Source organism: Eptatretus burgeri, chromosome 6 (assembly GCF_056783735.1).
Source record: "Eptatretus burgeri isolate ZD-2024b chromosome 6, Ebu_testis_v1, whole genome shotgun sequence".
In the NCBI taxonomy this organism is placed as follows: Eukaryota; Metazoa; Chordata; class Myxini; order Myxiniformes; family Myxinidae; genus Eptatretus; species Eptatretus burgeri.
In genome coordinates this window covers 102,683,593-102,692,360 of record NC_140966.1, presented here as the reverse complement: position 1 = coordinate 102,692,360, position 8,768 = coordinate 102,683,593, and the positions used below count along the sequence as shown (strand labels likewise).

At 49.2% G+C, this 8,768-nt stretch overlaps 1 long non-coding RNA gene across 3 annotated transcripts in view; it reads right to left on the bottom strand.

The window, feature by feature from the left end:
- Nucleotides 1-8,768, bottom strand: part of LOC147025488 (uncharacterized) — a 98,665-nt gene that overhangs the window by 88,360 nt on the left and 1,537 nt on the right. For 2 of the 3 annotated variants that reach the window (XR_015059645.1, XR_015059646.1), the window contains exon 3: nt 1,139-1,280. This is a non-coding gene — a long non-coding RNA (uncharacterized LOC147025488). Of the gene's footprint in view, nt 1-1,138; nt 1,281-1,395; nt 1,623-8,768 lie in introns of all 3 variants that reach the window. The other variant, XR_015059647.1, reaches the window with a different exon arrangement.

Below are 8,768 nucleotides of genomic sequence, written 5' to 3'. Positions count from 1 at the left end.
TGCAAAGAGGATGGTGGACAAGATGGTGGACAAGATGGGAGGAGTAAGGAGGATGTATAACGGGGAAGAGTTAGGAGGAGGTAGATTTTCGGAAATTGGGTGAATTTGCACTGAACGATTGATGGAAAACAAATAAGCATTGCAAATTTTTTTTTTAATTTGCAGGACAGAGATACGTTGAAATAGGTTGGAGGATGGATGGAGTGCAGGAGAGTTGAGAGAATGGATAGGTCCACCAGGAAGAGAGATAATCTACAGGAGAGGTGCACCAGGGAGAGAGAGATTCATAGAACACATGATACCACGCTGTCTTAAGAAACAACGACACGGGCAGCATCTACAAGCAGCAAATTTCATTGGTCCTGATAACACATAATGATGCAATATTTTGTCCAAGTCCTGCTTAAATGGAAGGGTTTTGAAAGTACTCAGAAGGCGTTTTGTGTTTCTCACATAACAAGAATAAAAGTATTATTTTGTCTTAAAATAACAAGAATATAATTTCATTTCAATAAAATAAAGATTTTAAAGGTTGAAGAAAAAGAATTCCAGAAGTTTACCAATGTTGAGAAGGTGTCCATGACACCACCAGATTTCACACGTTACATTAGTTATTTGTCTGTTGTTTGTGTCCTTTATGATGTCCTTAAACAGAGTTTCCTGTTTGGAATGATTTTCAATCTTGTTTGACTGCCAGACAGGCAGAAATAATAAAGAAACAAAATGTCACACCTCTCTGCACAAGTGTGATCGAGACAAATTCGAGCCAAACAACTGTGAACTACAGGTTTATTTTCCACTTGATGTTCAAAATAAAACATTCAATTTAAATAAAGTTGTTCCTCAATCATAAACTCATGTTTGTGGACAGAAGTAAACCAAGTGTTTAACCATGCTGTGCACTGCACGTGGGTGGGGTAAATATTGGAAGTGTTGAATGTAATTTTATGAATATTACAAGGATATCTGTAAATAATGGAGAGGTGAATGTGTTTTATGGGATTGAACTGGAGGAATCATGATCATTGGATTCAGGAGGGAACACCAGCGAGGTCAATCCAAAATTTACATCTTCATCACTGTACATTATTTCAGAGTTTCGAGATTGTTAAAATGTTTGTAAAATGTGGTTTCTTACCTGGATGGTTGTTGCACTTTGGTGCTTCTTTTTGAAGTCGTATCTAACCAGGTATCCTCTGTAACCTGCTTGGATGACGACAACTGCTTCTTCCTTGGCAGCGTCAACCTGGAAATGACTCTTCATCCGAATTCTCTCATATCTGTGGGAAGACACCGAAACATCACAACGTGGAGATGGTTTTTTGATGGATTTCAATCTCGTATCACATGATGTAGTGCCACCATCATGACCCAAACGAGGTCGAATGACTTTACCCATCTGAACTCGACGCTGGTGTTCAAGAGATCGAGTCTTGATCATACTTGGGACTCAAACCTGGACTACGAGAGCTCAGTCTGCTGAAATGTTCCTGATTGCTCCTATAACTTGATTCAGAGGAATTCACTTCTTCAGCTGCTGGTTTATCCTGAAAGTTAACGATGTCGTTCACATTCTGGCTATTCTTCAGATGCTTCGTCACTCTGTATCCACGGTAGTTTGTCTGCAGAGAAAATGGCGAATTAAAATGATGGGAGAAGCTTGATTCAACCAGTCACAGTTGATGACGATTTGGATTAACATCAGTTTGAGATTATCAGTTCATAGTTGAATTTATATCTGCTGGTGTGTGTGTGTGCGTGTGCGTGTGCGTGTGCGTGTGCGTGTGCGTGTGCGTGTGCGTGTGCGTGTGCGTGTGCGTGTGCGTGTGCGTGTGCGTGTGTGTGTGTGTGTGTGTGTGTGTGTGTGTTGGCACCTGTCGTAGCATAAGTTAAGATTGTAGAAGATATAACAGGATAAGTCTGCTCTGTGTCTGCTTTTGTAAATTGCTTGCCCTTTGTCACACCCCACAAATTCCTTGCTATCCCTGCTGTACAATATAATACAATTCAAGTCTGAACTCTCAAACCTCTCTCCCTCCTCAAAATCCAAAGCTGTGAGACACCTTCGTGTCTCTCCCTGGCTATTTTCTCTGGTTTGATTGACTTGAACTCGTCATTGGTGGCAGAGTTGGGCTTTCGATTAAAAACTCAATTTCTCACTCAACATGAACTGTTCTTTCACCTCCCAAACTCCAGGAATACCTCTGGAAACAATTTACTCTCCGCTCCAAACTCATTTTTGTCTGTGTGTTGTACCGTCCCCCCAATAGTGATAACTCCATCTACCTCTCTCTCAGATGACATGGTCAGGTCAGGTATGGGAGCATGCGCCAGAGCAACGCATCGCTGTGTCCACTTTCCGTCGGTACTCCAGGGGCCCCTGTCTGGCCATCCCCCAGGCAGATGCCTGGCCCATCCCTATCTCCTTGAGATGCTGATAAACCTGCTGCAACCACGAGGCACATTGTCCACCCAATGGCCTCCTCCACTCACAAGACTCCCTCACTGAGAGAATCTGGTGAGCAGGATCAGCGTCAGGAAAACGATCCACATGTCCACACAGCCGCAGCTGACCCTCATGGACTTTGCAGGTAACAAATCTCATTTGAGTCTCTCTCAGCAACCGCTCGTTGGACACAAAGTCCAACCAGCGACAGCCAAGGATTTTCCGAAGAGATGTGGTGACAAAGGAATTAAATCTCCATCTCAGATCCCTGGTCAAAGTCCAAGTCTCACATCCATAGAGCTGGACTGGAAGCACCAAGGACCTGAAGACTCGGACTTTTGTCCTCCCGCAAAGGTATCAGCAGCGCCACACCCCATGATCCAGTGAATCCACGACTCCCCTGGCCTGACCCAGACGTCTGTTGACCTCTGGCTCACAGTCAGCAGAGACATGAATATCACTGCCAAGGTAAATGAATTTCTCCATGACTTCAACATCCTCACCACAAAAAGGCACAGACAGGACATTGAAAGCCTGGATCTTAGTTTTGACCCAGGAAACCCAGAATCCCAGTGGCTCCGACTACTCATTCAACACCTCGAGGGCCCCCAAAAAGGATATATAAAGTCTCCGTAAAGATGACTGCATCAACTGCGAAATCAGGGTCAGAGATCTTGACGTTCCCAAACAATGCACCGCAGCTTGATCTCTCCGACATCATCCCCAGAATCCAGTCGATACAAGTGCTGAAAAGTGTGGGGGCCAGTACACACCCCTGACAAACTCCAGTAACAACTGTTAATAAGTCAGAGATGGTACCACCACATCTCACAGCACTCTCAGTACCAGAATATAGTTCAGACATAAGAACGATCAGTTTTGGTGGCACCCCACGAAGACCAAGAATCCTCCAGAGGGCATTCCGATTCACTGAATAAAACGCTTTGCAGAGATCAACATAGGTTGCAAGCAGCCCCTGCCGAAACTCTTGTATGCATTCAGTGAGGACCCGAAGAGCAAGGATACGGTCAATCGTTGACCTCTTTGGTGTAAAGCCTGACTGCTCTGGATGCTGGTGCTCAAGCAGATGGTGGCGAACCCTATCAAAAATTATCTGAGAAAGACCTTGCCCGGCACTGGGAGGAGCGTCACCCCTCGGTGGTTGCCGTTTTGGCGATCACCCTTCCCTTTCCAGAGAGGGACAACAACGCCCCTCTTCCAGTCAGTTGGGATGGTGCCTGTGTTTCACGCAGAGCACAGAACTGCATGCAACGACACGAGTGCAGCATTTCCATCAGCCTTGAGAAGTTCAGCATGGATGCCACAGATCCATGGAGTTTTACCCCATTTCAACCGGTTCACCACAACCTGTTTTTCCACAAACGAAAGTGGACCACAGTTGACGAGAGTCAGCAACACGGATTGTAATACCCCTGACGTCCAACTTGACAGCTGGTGGATCGGCTTGGTACAACCACTCAAAGTAACCGGCCCAGCGGGCCTTCACTTCAGACTCCTCTGTCAAGAGCCCACCACCCTCTGCTCCAACTGCAGTACACCGAGGGACGGGCCTGGACGAACGCAATGCGTGAATTCCCCTGAAAACAGGACGAGAATCACTTGACCACAGGTGATTCTCTACCCCCTCACAGATTCCTCACACATAGGCCTTGCTACAACAAGACAGTGGTCAGTATTGAGGAACTGAGCACTCCGGTAGACCCTGCAGTTCTGGATCATCCTCCAGCGACAATCAACAAGAACATGGTCAATCTCATTTGCCACACCACCAGCGTTGGAATACCAAGTCCAGTGATGAGCTTGTGGGCACTGAAACCATGAACCAGCCATCCGTAAGTCCATGACTTCTTGCAAAGACAAGGAACTTAGTGCTGTTCAGGTTCACTGTTCCACGGGGACCAACGCATGTCTCATAACCATCCCCATCAGTTCCAGTTGATGCATTGAAATCTCCCAAGATGAGAAGTGTATCTCTCCTGGGACACTGATCAACCACAGACTCGAGCGTGGCATAGAATGTGTCCTTCACGGTGAGATCACTCGCCTCAGTCGGAGCATACATAGAGGCCAGGGAAATGACACCCAAGGAGTGACGAATCCTTAGTCTTATAATATGCTCGTTGACCGGTGTTACCTCATTTATCATCGGACTCAGCTTATTGGACACAGCGACAGCAACTCCTTCGGCATGGCAACTATCAGAGCGATGGTTTGTGTGAAGGCCCCAGATGTTTGACACTGTTAAGGAAAACGGAGGGGAGGAGGCTTTGGGTGCACGGGAGGGGAGGGGGAGGGTAGGTCAAGGGATGAGGTGAGGGAGGTAAGGAGAGTTGTTGAAAGAGTATTGGGGATTGCAGAAGAGCTTAGGGAGAGGGCCGGATGAGGAGAAAAGGCTCAGTGGTGATGGGGAGAGGTGCAGAAGGGAGTAATAAGAGCATGGTCAGAGGGCAGTTGAAGATTGGAGAAGGTGGAGTGATGAGGTGGAAGAGAGAGGACAGGGGAAGGAAGCAGCTTTGTGGATGTGAGGAGGGCAACTTTGGGAAGGGGGAGTGAGGGGGAAGATTGGAGGGAGAGCGAAGAGTTCAGGGAGATGGTGAGGGGGAGGGGCGAGAGGGTAAAAAGTGTAGGGAGAGGATGAGAGGGTAGAGTTGAGGGAAAAGGAGAGAGTGGAGGGAGGGGGGAGAGGGGGAGAGTGGAGAGTGGAGGGAGAAGGTGAGAGGGGAGAATGGAGGGAGAAAAAGAGTGGAGGGAGGGGGAGAGTAGAGGGAGAGGGGAGAGTGGAGAGAGGATGTGAAGCGAAAGTATGAGAGGGGAGAGTGGAGGGAGAAGGTGAGAGGAGAGAGTGGAGGGAGAGGGTGAGATGAGAGAGTGGAGGGAGAGGGTGAGATGAGAGAGTTGAGGGAGAAGGAGAGAGTGGAGGGAGGATGGGAGAGAGGAGAGAGGATGAGAAGGAAGAGGGTGAGAGGGGAGAGTGAGAGGAGAGTGGAATGAGAGGGGAGAGTGGAGGGAGGAGGGGAGAGAGGGGAGAGTGGAGGGAGAAGGGAGAGTGGAGGGAGAAGGGAGAGTGGAGGGAGAAGGGAGAGTGGAGGGAGAAGGGAGAGTGGAGGGAGAAGGGAGAGTGGAGGGAGAAGGGAGAGTGGAGGGAGAAGGGAGAGTGGAGGGAGAAGGGAGAGTGGAGAGAGAAGGGAGAGTGGAGGGAGAGTGAAGGGAGAGTGGAGGGAGAGGGGAGATTGGAGGGAGAGGGGAGAGTGGAGGGAGAAGGGAGAGTGGAGGGAGAAGGGAGAGTGGAGAGAGGATGTGAAGGGAAAGGGTGAGAGGGTAGAGTGGAGGGAGAAGGTGAGAGTGGAGGGAGGATGGGAGAGAGGATGAGAAGGAAGAGTGTGAGAGGGGAGAGTGAGAGGAGAGTGGAATGAGAGGGAGAGTGGAGGGAGGAGGGGAGAGAGGGCAAGTGGAGGGAGGGGGAGAGAGGGGAGAGTGGAGGGAGAGGTGAGAGTGGAGGGAGAGGGGAGAATGGAGGGAGAGGGGGAGTGTGGGGAGAGGGGAGAGTGGAGGGAGAGGTGAGAGGTGAGAGCGAAGCTTGGAGGGGGAAGAGTGTGAAGGTTGCTTTGAGAGGGAGGGATGAGAGGGGTGAATTGGCACTGAAGTTGGAAAAAAGGATGATTGATGGAACACGGACAAACATTACAAACGGGTTTTTATTTTTAGTTTAGAGATGTGATTAAAGACATTACGTGAGGGATGCAATGAAGGTGAGTTAAGAGAATGGAGAGAAGAAACGTTGTAACAGTTGGACTTCTTCGACACGAGATGAAGGAAAGGTTGAATTGAGAGCAGTCTGTTTAAATAGAAAAAGAGTGAATGATGATACACTGATGAGAACCACACTGTGAAAGAGGGAGATGAAACATTATCAGAGATCGTTATTATTATTATTTTTGAGAAAGAATGTGTCAGATGAGGTAAAGGAAAGGTTGAACAAAGATCGTGAGGTGAATGGAGAATGTGCATCGGTAAACACAGAGGGAAGAAACAATTCCAGCAGAAACACGTTGTTACTGTCTTGTCGTTGAACCCTTTCAAGTTTTAAGGCATTAACATGTCGATCGCAAAGGATGCTGCACCAAGTAAAACTCTGTCGGATGGTACCAGCGCCATTACCATTGAGACAGGCAGCTTGGAAACACTCCGACTGAAGATGATTCTTCTTTAATGATGATGAACGAGAAGAAGATTTACCGGTTTTGACTGATCTCGGTTATTTTGCATTTTTGTTTTTGCCGTGGTGTGGGTCCTGAAAAGTGATACCTGCATCGACAATCAGCTGAACAGACCAGCTTTGATCTTTTAGAAGCCGAAGCCATCTTTTGGAGAAGATACTCCAACTTGAGTTTTGCATGCAGTGGGTGGAACCGCCATTTTTTCCACGCCATCGCTCCACAGAGAGGACGAGCACACTCTCTCACAAAGGACATTACAGGCTTATTGTACTGGGTACAAGCATTGTAGTTATAATGATCGTCAATGCAAGAGGAGACCATTCGTCGGACCATCAAACCTGCACAATCATGCAAACATCCAAGTACAGTACCGCGCTATCCCAACTACTTCCACACACCTGTTTAAGTCAATTTTTAAACCATTGACTCTTTCTGCAGCAACTACCTTTCCAGGAAGACCATTCTCTGCATTGACCACGATGTGAGTGAGAAACTCCTGCTCGATGACCGTTCAAACCGTCCTCCATTCGCAGAAACTGTGGCTTCTGGCATGCCAGAACAGAGGGGGGCCAGGTGGGCCAGTTGGCGGGGGCCAGGTGGGCCAGTTGGCAGGGGCCATGGTGGGCCAGTTGGCGGGGGCCAGGTGGCCAGTTGGCAGGGGCCATGGTGGGCCAGTTGGCTTGGGCCAGGTGGGCCAGTTGGCAGGGGCCAGGTGGGCCAGTTGGCTTGGGCCATGGTGGGCCAGTTGGCTTGGGCCAGGTGGGCCAGTCGGCAGGGGCCAGGTGGGCCAGTTGGCTTGGGCCTTCGATTTTGAGGACTAATGTTCAACAAGTCAAGGAACAAAAAATTACACACTTACATTGATTCTTGTTTTATTGGTAAATAATCAAAATATTACAACCAATATTATCGTCTTCGATACATTTTGAATAAAATTGCTGCCATGACCATTTTTATAAATCGTTCTCGTTCTTTTCTTCTGTTCTATTACTTGTAAGTACATCATGTCCACACTACGTGAACATGTATATACCCAGACATAAATCATATGTAGTGTTGTGGTTACCAGATTCGCAAACCACCATTCAGGTCCCTTAGGTGAGGTATCTCGGTAAGTACATGTGTAGTTAGGCCCAAACCCGTTGTCTAGTGGGAATACATGTCATTTATGCGTGCTGCGACTCTTCAGGATAGCCGTTTTTCTTTTGCTATCTTTATTTTGGACCAACCGCCATGATTACCACCACAACCACAACATCAACCACCAACCACAACGCCGCTTCACCACAACCGCCACGACCTTCACGTCACACCTCGCAACCGTCGCATCGCCACCGTTCTTGCGCCGCTTGTGGGTACCGGTGTTGGACTCGTGCAGGGCGCGCGCCGAACAGCGTGTACAAAATCACGGATTTTGTGCTTCAAAAACGGATCAAAAACGACACACGCCCACTTTTTGCCGTCCAATCGGTGAGCGAGGGGCGGGTGGCCCCGCCCCCAGGGCGATCGATATATGCAAATTTATGGATCAAAAAGCCTTCACGCCCACTTTTTCTCGGGCCAATGGGGAGCGAGGTGAAAGGTCGAAGGGAGGGGGTCAAGGATGAGAGGGCGAAGCTACGGGGCTGATAAAAGGACCGTGTTCGTCAGTCCAGAGTGAGTGAGTAGGGTAGTAGGAGAGGAGACAAAGAGAGTCGGAGAGTCGGAGAGTCGGAGAGTAGGAGAGTCGGAAACAGAGAGTCAAGACTTCGCGGGCGGTGGAGTTGGCAAGAAGGAGCTGGTCGTCGTGTGCGTTGGAGTCGGAACGGAGGGGACGGAGCTGTGGAAAGGCGGCGACACCAGACGAGGGGGTGCTCGCGTCGTGCAGGGAGCTGCACCCCAGGGAGGCCGACAGCGCGACCTGGCTGAGGTGGAGACGCTCGTCGCGGGATAATAAAAATCCTCTATACCCCGAGCATCAGCAACCCCCTCCTGTTTCCCCCCGCGCTGAGATAGTGCGACCAAGGGGGCCCCTTTCCCACCCCCTACCAGACACTGTCCGCGGGGCCCGCGGAGTTGAGGCACCATCGCCGCTCCTCGTCTCA